The sequence below is a fragment of the Tenrec ecaudatus genome, chromosome 1, assembly GCF_050624435.1.
Source record: "Tenrec ecaudatus isolate mTenEca1 chromosome 1, mTenEca1.hap1, whole genome shotgun sequence".
Lineage (NCBI taxonomy): Eukaryota > Metazoa > Chordata > Mammalia > Afrosoricida > Tenrecidae > Tenrec > Tenrec ecaudatus.
The window spans coordinates 194,981,626-194,990,924 of NC_134530.1; the positions used below are offsets into that span (position 1 = coordinate 194,981,626).

Below are 9,299 nucleotides of genomic sequence, written 5' to 3' on the forward strand. Positions count from 1 at the left end.
TACCTGAGGGGTTTAGCTGATCTGGATTCTGTGTGTAGTCAGCTGTTATCTGTACCACTGTACATGCTCTGGTCTAGCCAGACTGAAAGGCAGGCCTGGGGTCATGAGAGTGAGGGGTGAGGAAGCCTCAGAGGGCCAGAGGAATATTGTGTGTTTAATCAGTGCTATACTGCACCTTGGTTGATTCATCCCGTCTTTGTGACCCTTCTGTGAGGAAATGGCTTCTATTCTACAGATGGGGTTTTGGTCTTTTCTCTGAACCCCCTTGTTTTCAACAACATGTTGTTTGTTTGTTTTGGGTCTTATGGTGCCTGTTACCTGATTCCCTCGACGCCTGATGATCATCCAGGCTGGTGTGCTTCTTCCATGTGAACTTGTTGTTTCTCAGCTAGATGGCCGCTTGTTTAACTTCAAGCCTTTCAGACCCCAGACGCTATATCTGTTGATAGCTGGGCACTATCAGCTTTCTTCACCACATTTGTTTATGCACTCATTTTTTCTTCAGTGATTGTGTTGGGAGGGTGAGCATCATAGAATGTCATTTTGCTAGAACAAAGAATTCTTGCATTGGGGAAAGCTTGAGCAGAGGCCCAAAGTCCATCCACTTACTTGGTGTATTGCCATATAAATATATGTACAAAGGTCAGTATCTCTATTTTTATGAATTAATATATTTGCATATGTACACACTTATGTTTATATATTTATCCATAGCTTTGCTTCCTAGATTTTTCCTGTTTCCTTTTACTTTCCTCTTGTCCCACCATCATGCTCTCTCTTCTTCTGCCTGCTAGTAATTCCTCTCAGCTAAATTGCTGTTGTTCCAGCACCCCCAGGAGCTCTATGTCCTCCTCATAGTTGCGTTTATTTCCCTAGTTTTCCCCATCTAAGGTGTTTGCTCACCGCTCCTTTCCCCCACCTCCTCCTCTCCCCAAGCCCTTCCAGAAACATTGGTCCTTATGGTTTCTCCTAGGGCTTGCTTCCCATGCCTGTCTTATTTAGGTAGGCAAATCAACAATAACAGACACACAACAAAAAGAAAACAAAAGATTGAATAAAAGAAAAACAAAACAAAAAAGCAAAAAAAGTAAACAAAAAAAATCCCCTAGCCAAAACAAACAAAGCATACATAAAATTCCAGGACTGTCCACTGATCTTTATGACTATCTCTGTACCGGTCCTGGGGGTTCCGGGAACTCACCTTGCTAGCCTGAAGTTTATTTTAGGGGCTTTTGTGGCTTGGCTTTGCTCCTGTTGTTGATCTGTTATGTTCCTTTCTTGGTTTGCCCCACTTTGGGGGTGGTCAGACTGCACTCACTCTCGACCATGTGTCCCCAGTATTGTCCTCTGTCTTGGTCTGCTCCAGTGACGGGACATCATGTCTCCAGCTGCTGTCTGCCCTACAGTCCTCTCTGTGCCTTAGTAGCTTTGTGCAGGCACATCATCCTCAGGGCTTGGTGGGCCAGTATGGAGTCTAGTCCCTCACTCTCTCTTTATCCTTGGTTTGCTTCTGTATGTACATGGCAGGCCAGCCCCTCTCCCCAACCTGTAGGTTTAGTGTTGTCCTCTGTAGCACATACTTCTAGGTGGGGTGGGGGAGGGGGTGGTGTGGGGGTGAGGGGGTTGAAAATGTTTTTTAAGTCCAGATGTCTCTCTACTACTTCCGAAGCCTTTTCTTGTGTTTTGTGTTATTGATAACCGCCTTTAGAAGTGGGCAGGATTCAGGTAGGCATCCCAGTAAGGCATTTCCCCATAAACACTGCAGGATGCCAGGGAAAGTTTGCTCTTGGACCTCATATTCATTGGTTTCTGATTCGTTTTATTTTCAGAAATTACATCAAACATTTCTTATTTTCAAAATCCATCCTTTACAGAGAAGATGAGAATTTGTGTGTGTGTGTGTACACGAGAGCATTTTATATCAAGAAGTAATTATGCATCAGAAAAACATCCCAGCCCAGTTCGTACATAAGTTCAACATTAGCCCATGAATTCCTCTTCAGACTTACGCAGCACATACAATGATGCTGACTGCAGAATGATCATAGGCCAGGGGTGGAAAGTCCTGTGGATCCAATGGCAGTGGACACATCTCCAGGGTTTTGACTTCAGTCAGTATGGCTCCATGTGTCTTTTTTTTTTTAATAATAAAAACCCATCAAGTTTATTGGCATATATTTCACATATATAATTCAATAGTTCAATCATACTAAGAAGAGTTGTACAATCGCAACTACCAATTTCAGAACATCTTCTTTCTTTTTTTTAAAAAAGTCATGTTATTGAGGTTCTTACAACTCTTATCACAATCCATGCATCCATCCATTATATCAAGCACATTTGTGCATTTGTTGCCATCATTTTCAAAACATTTTTTTCTACTTGAGCCCTTAGTATCAGCTCATTTCTACCCCCTTCCCTCACCCACTCTCCATCACGAACCTTTGATAATTTATATACATTTTTTCATGTCTTAAACTGCTGGAAGACAAGGCATTTCTGAAGACCATCTTTGGAGTCTTTGGGGCTTCTGGCTGACTGAGCAACATTCTGAGTTGAGAAAACGGTTTCTTAGTTTTGCTTGTACTCTCTGAGGAGGAGGAAGCAGGTGTTGGGAATATCAAGGCAGGGCTCTAGCCCTTGACACCAGACATCTCATGATTGCGGTTCGCAGAGCTCAGAGCCTCCTCTCCAGTGTCCTCAGAGTGGGATTAGCTTTAGGAGTACCCAGACTGCTCTTCAGTGAGGAGAGACAGCTTCTACTTTTGCCTCGATGTTTAACTGTTCTGTTGCATGTCCTTTAAGTAACCACCAAAACACTTTTGGCATCTTTGTACTTTCTCGCAATTTTCGCTTCTTTAAAACTGAGTGAGTAACTTTTTGCTTCTCGATTCAGAAGTTTCTGTATTTTGGGGTCGGTTTGGGAACACTCAGTAGGTAGCCAACACCAAACAACTGGAAACAGTATGGACATGTTTCTTCAAAAGTGTTTGCATAGGACACAGCGGGCTTGGCCAGGGAAGCTAGCTTGTGGTTTCTGCACTGCAGCCTCAAGGCAGTGCTGCTGTTTCATCGTGGTCGGTGCGAAAAGGACACATGGCTCAGTGGCTACTTTTGAGGAGAAATTTGCCAGGCTTTTTCTTAGTTTGTCTTAGTATGAAAGCTCAGGTAAAACCTGTCTACCATGGGCAACCCTACTGGCATTTGAGATACCAGTGGCATAGCTTCCAGCAAGCACCGTCGTAACGTGCAATCCCATAAAGAGCAACAAGCTGACAGCTGGGTGGTATACTGGGCTGTAGATGACATTTAGATCTTCTGGACGCGAGCCCATTATCATCTACAGGGTAAGTCACAAAGTAGAGCTACTAGGGCCCCAGTTCATACAGGCACAGGGTTATTCTAGCCAGAAGACATCGTAACCTGTCCTTGTGATCGGTGGATGGCTGCAGCCAAGTTCTCTCAGCAATGCACTTGCTATATCTTTTTGATTAAGAGGTCCAATCACAATAGTAGCTTCTGGGGGATCTCTAGGTCAGCAAGATTCAAAGCAGAGAGGTCAGCTAATAAGGTTATGGTGACTATTATTTGGGATTCCTGTTTATTGTGCCAACCTGGCCGATAAACACATGTGGGATTAATTGAAGAGCAGGGGGATAAATGGCTTGGTGAACCTAGTCTTTCTAGTTCTCGGGTCTCTTGCTTTCTGATGGTCGGACCAGGGTGCAGCTTCCTTAGCCAGTTCCCTGCTTTAGCTGGCAAGACTCACTTCCTGCAAGACATCCCTGAGGAGAAGCCACATGGACCTACCCCGATGCAGCCCTGGGTGCTGGAGCACCCTTGTGGAGACCCCTGTCAGTGCTGAGATACTTAAACTTTCACTGACTCAGCTTTCCTCCTGCAGTCAGCATCATTGTGTGTGTTTTATGAGATGGAGGAGGATTTTGTGGATTGGCATTGGACCTATGGTTTAATGGGTTAATGTTGGACTTGTGGGCTTGGGCAGCACTGGGTTGGGATGTTTTCTTGATGTGCATGTAGCCTTTATATAAAACTCTCTCTTATGCATGAATTGCTATGGATTTGTTTCTCTAAAGTACCCAGACTAACACAATCCCCAAGGGGTCATCTTGATAGATTTTCTTGAAGGACATAGATGACCACTAGCCCTTAGCATGAAGGAAGTTTAAGAAAATTCAAACTTCATTCATGATCTAAAGGCTGGGAAAGTTGAGGTTAGGATTCCACCCCCGTCCCCACCTCATTGGGACAACACTCTTGCATATACTTTGAGGGTAACAAGGGCTGTCCTCTTTCAGGGGGAGACCTCACCTCACCCCCCCTCCCTACAGCCCAGCTCAAGGGTTAGAGAGAGGGAGACACCACTTCCAGAAGGGGAGAGATCCCGGCGTGGAGCGTTGAGAAGCAATAATCTCACATTTTGAAGTTTGGTTGAGTACAGGCTCCAGTGATTTTGTAGCACTACTCTGTGACTTGCCTTCAGGTCTGTACTGTGGGTATGTTGTTTCGTGGGCTTTTGTTTTGTAAGGGTGTCCTTTGTAGAGCAGCTGTTTTTAATTTTAAGGAAGGACAACCTAAAGGCCTTTCTTCTTTGTCGTCCCTGCTTTTTGTGTTCTGGTCCCGGTTAAGCACTCTGCTGCTAATGGGGAGGTTGACAGTTCTTCAAACTGACCCAAAGGCTCTGTAATGCCGGCAGCCTGGACAAGCTGCTGGCCAGTTTTACTCTGCTATGCTGACCTGCTGTGAGTCCAACACCAACATGATGGCCTGCAAGCCAAGGTAACAAAGATACCCCTATGTTTTCTTATAGATGTGTGACATTATACTATATATGATAGTTTATTATGCCAACCTGGCCAATAGGAACATGTGGGATTAATCAGGTCTCAGTTTGTTTGGAGGGAAAAGAGATAAATGGCTCTGCAAGGCCCACCCCATTTCTCTTGCTCTGGTGATTGGACCAGCATGCTGCTGCTTTAGCTAGTTCTCTGCCTCAACCTGTGTGCTACACCACCTGTGGACCAAGCTAACCCATGGGTTGTGGATCATGTCCCTAGAGCTTGAGGCTCCTTCAAGACCTGCTTTGCCATGCTGCTGGTGTGTACATTACTTGACCTTGAGGCTGGTAGATTCTGTTACCTTGCATTTCTTGAATTTGCTATCCCATATGACTGAGCCTGCTTCCATAAGCTCCTGAGCTACTGACTATTGCTGACCCATGCTGCGGTCTGCTGCAGACTCTCTGCCTTGCCTGAAGGGGACTCCACTGTCTGCTTCCTTGACTTTGGACCCAGCAGTCCACATGAGTTGAAGGACTGCTAGTTTATTAGCTGTTCCATGAAAGTGAGTTGAACTGAGCCTTCTGTACTTCTATGTGGACTAATAATTAGCTGTTATGTTCCTTCTCGCTGTGTAAACCTATCCATATGTATAATCATATATATATATATAAAATCATAAGTGTCTGGCTTTGTTTCTCTAAAGAACCCTGCCTAACACACCATGTAAGGGGTGGGTTGTGGTGCTTTCCCTTCTTCTTTTTGAATATTCAGCTGTTCCAGCATCATTTGTTGAATAATTATCCATTCCCTCTTTGACCTTGCTTGAAAATTTTAACAACTGACAATTGAGAGAAAGTAAGTTGTTACTTATTACAATTTGTTAAATTTGATTACTTCATTTGGTAAAACTGTTGCCCTGCATTGTCAGCGGTTCAAAGCCACCAGCAACTCTGAGGGAGAAAGACTGGGCTTTCTACTCCCATAAACAGTTACAGTCTTTGAAACTCACAATGTGTAGCTATGAGTCAGCATTGACTTGATGGCAGTGAGTACATACATCAAGTTCAAAACCAGTCTCACTGCCATCGAGTCGATAGCAACCCTATAGGAAAGGATAGAACTGCCCCTGTGGGTTACAAGATTGTACTTCTTTGTTTGAATAGAAAACCCCATCTTTCTCCTGAGGAGCAGCTGATGGTTTCAAACTGCTGACCTAGTGGTTAGCAGTCTAACGTGTCACCACTACACTATCAGGGCGCATACATTCATATATTGCATCTTCAATTCAGTTCCATTGGTCTGTATGTCTATTCGTAGGCTCATACCACATGGTCTTGAGGACTGCAGTTTTGTTTTGTTGTTTTATTTTGATGTGGAATATCAGTCACAGAAAGAAAGCACACTAAGGTAACTGCACAGACCATCTTAGCAGAAACAGTGACGGTATCCCAGGAAGCTCTCCTATGTGACTCTTTATTCTATTTCTTTATCTTCTGTTTTTTTTTTTTTTACTTTCCCTCCCCGCCTCCCTCCTTACCTATTTGTCCCTTCCTTCTCCCCCTCCTTCAAAGTTTTTCTTTGGTATAAAAACCATTCTTCTCCTGTCTTCCTTTATTAAAATGCTATCATGAAATATTTATCTTTATGAGATGACTAACTTTGCTGAGCATAAAGCCCTCCAGTTTTGTCCATGTCATGAGGTGCTTGACAGACTAATCATTGTTTTTAAGGATGCATGATATTCCATTGCGTGTATGTAGACAATATTCCATTGTGTGTATGTACCTGTGGTAGTTACATAATGTGATGTCGAATTGCGAAGGCATGGCGTCTAGCCTGTCAATCAGGTTGCAGCTTGATGACCTCATTTGGAGGTGCCACAGAGATAAAGAGCTCACTGGAGGCCAGATACACACATGGAGCTAAGCTGTTGGAGCCACATGACCCCTGCCAGCTCTGAGATGCAACCACTGCCCCTGGGTTCCTAAGACTTTTCTCCCACTGGCCTGAGATCTTCCTGCATTTGGTGTCACTGCATGTGTTGTGTGAGTCTGAAGAGGAATTTATAGATCGGTATCAGAAATACGGGCTACTATCAGACTTACGGACTTGATCTGGACTGGGATGCTTTCTATATATACACTTACTCTTTGGTATAAAGTTTTCACTTAGACATATATGAGTGTCTATGAACTTGTTTCTCTAGTCGACCTGGACTAACACAGTACCAATACACTAGACTTTATTCATTTCTCTACAGACAGGGTTTCGGATAGTTTCTATCTTTTTGTTGTTAAAGAAATTTCTGCAATAATTGGATACTATCGTTTATAGTAAGCCTTGGAATCAGGTATTTTTTAATTTAATCATTTTATTGGGGGTTCATACAATTCTTATCACAATCCATACATACATCCATTGTGTCAAGAACATATGTACATTTGTTGCCATTATCATTCTCAAAACATTTGCCTTCTACTTGAGCCCCTAATCTCTGCTGCTTATTTGCCCCCTCCCTCCTCATTGCCCCTCATGAACCCTTCATCATTCATAAATTATTATTATTTTGTGATATATTGCACTGTCCGATGTCTCCCCCCACCCACCTTCTTCTCTGCTGTCCCTCCCCCAGGGAGGAGGCTATATGTAGATTCTTGTAATCAGTTCCCCCTTTCGACCCCACATTCTCTCCACCCTCCAGGCATTGCCACTCTCACCACTGGTCCTGAACGAGTCATTTGTCCTGGATTCCCTGTGTTTTGCCAGTTGCTTTCTGTACTTATGTGCATACTCTGGTCTAGCCAGATTTGTAAGGTAGAATTGGAATCAGGTATTTTAAGTTTTCTAAATTTATTCTTTGTTTAAAAATTAATTTTGTATATTCTACATTATTTAAACTTGTATATGAATTTTAGAATCTACTTTTAAAGTTCCATAAGAAAGTTTGTTGGCATTTTCATTAATGTATAAATAAATTTGGGGAGAGGAAATATCTGACATTGAGACTTCTCATCCATAAACATGGTAGATTTATCTAATTGTTTATATTTAAAAATGTATTTAAACAATGTTTTGTGCTTTTTTGTGTAGAGTTTTTGTACTTATTTTGCTTAAATTTTTCTGGGATTTCAATGGTTCTTGATATTACTATTAATGTTCTTTTCAAACAGCTATGATTTATTTATATTTTTTTTCTGCTATAGATTTCTAGTACTTTTATCATTTGTCTTTCGATTTAATTTGGGTTAATTGCTTTATGCTTTTGTTCAGCTCTTTATAATAGATGTTCAGAAAATGTAATTTACACGTTTCTTTCCTTTTAATATGAATATTTTAACCTATGGATTTCCCAGGAAGCATTTCTTTAGTTGCACGCTATGTGTTTTGATAGGTTACCACTGTCACTCAGTTCAGTGTATCTAATTTTTCTTTTATCCATGGGTTATTTTAAAATATTTTCTTCCAATCCATTTAAAAAGTGAACAGATATCTTTCTGTTGTTGCTTTCTCCTTAGTGCTGTTGTGATTGGAGAACATACTTCTGATTGTGTCCTTCTGAATCAGGTGAAACGTCATCTGAAGAAATTCCAGCTGATTTATATAGACAATACAAACTCTGCATCTTTACTGAATTTTTAGGCTACTGTGTGGTAGTTAGATTGTTTGTCAACTTGACTGGGCTAGAATTCTCCCATGATGTGATCTAACATCATATCATTAGCTCCATGATGGGTTTTTCTGTGAGCAATCTAGCAGTTGTGGAAAGAATACGGTGATGTGTGACCTTCCTGATCAGGTCTTGATTCAAGTGAAAAGGAGTTTCATTGGTGTGTGGCCTACTTTATAGAAGTGGACGCTGTCTGGCCCACCAAACCTTGAGGACATTATTCTTGCTCAGAGCATCCAATGAACAGACAGGATCATAGGACCAGCCCCACTTCGGAAACACGATGTCTGTCATTGATCCATAGTGCTATAGGGACACCACTGGAGACACAGTGTGGGAATTGTGCCTGATCTGACCTCACTAAATCGAGGCAAAACACTAAGGGTGTCCAACAGACCAGCAAGGGGAGCAGAGCAAGGAAGTCTCGAGGGAATACCAAGAATAGACTGCGGGGCCAGGGTATGCCACCGGGATAAGATTCGACTGGAAAACACTCCTAAAGGTCAACAAACAGACTTTGAACTCTTTACAGGCTTTTTTTTGGTCATTGTGTTTTTTGTTATTGTTGTTTGTTTTCTTTTGTTGATTTGTCTTGCTCTATCTTATTTTTTGGGGCATATTATATCTTCAGGTCTATCTAGATAAGATAGATGGGATAGGTGTTAACAAACCCAGGGACAAAGGAACACGTGGTCCAAAATCGATGGCAAAGAGGGTGTGGGAGGCCTGGTAGGACTTGATCGAGGGCAATGTAACAGAGGAATTACTGAAACCCAAATGAAGGCTGAACATGATAGTGGGACAAGAGGAAAGTAAAAGGAAATAGAGGA

General features: G+C 42.3%; 1 pseudogene; it reads right to left on the reverse strand.

Annotated features, from left to right (window-relative positions):
• Positions 1–2,420: 2,420 nt before the first annotated feature.
• On the reverse strand, positions 2,421–3,073 carry LOC142439208 (UPF0711 protein C18orf21 homolog pseudogene; annotated as a pseudogene).
• Between the last annotated feature and the right edge of the window lie 6,226 nt (positions 3,074–9,299).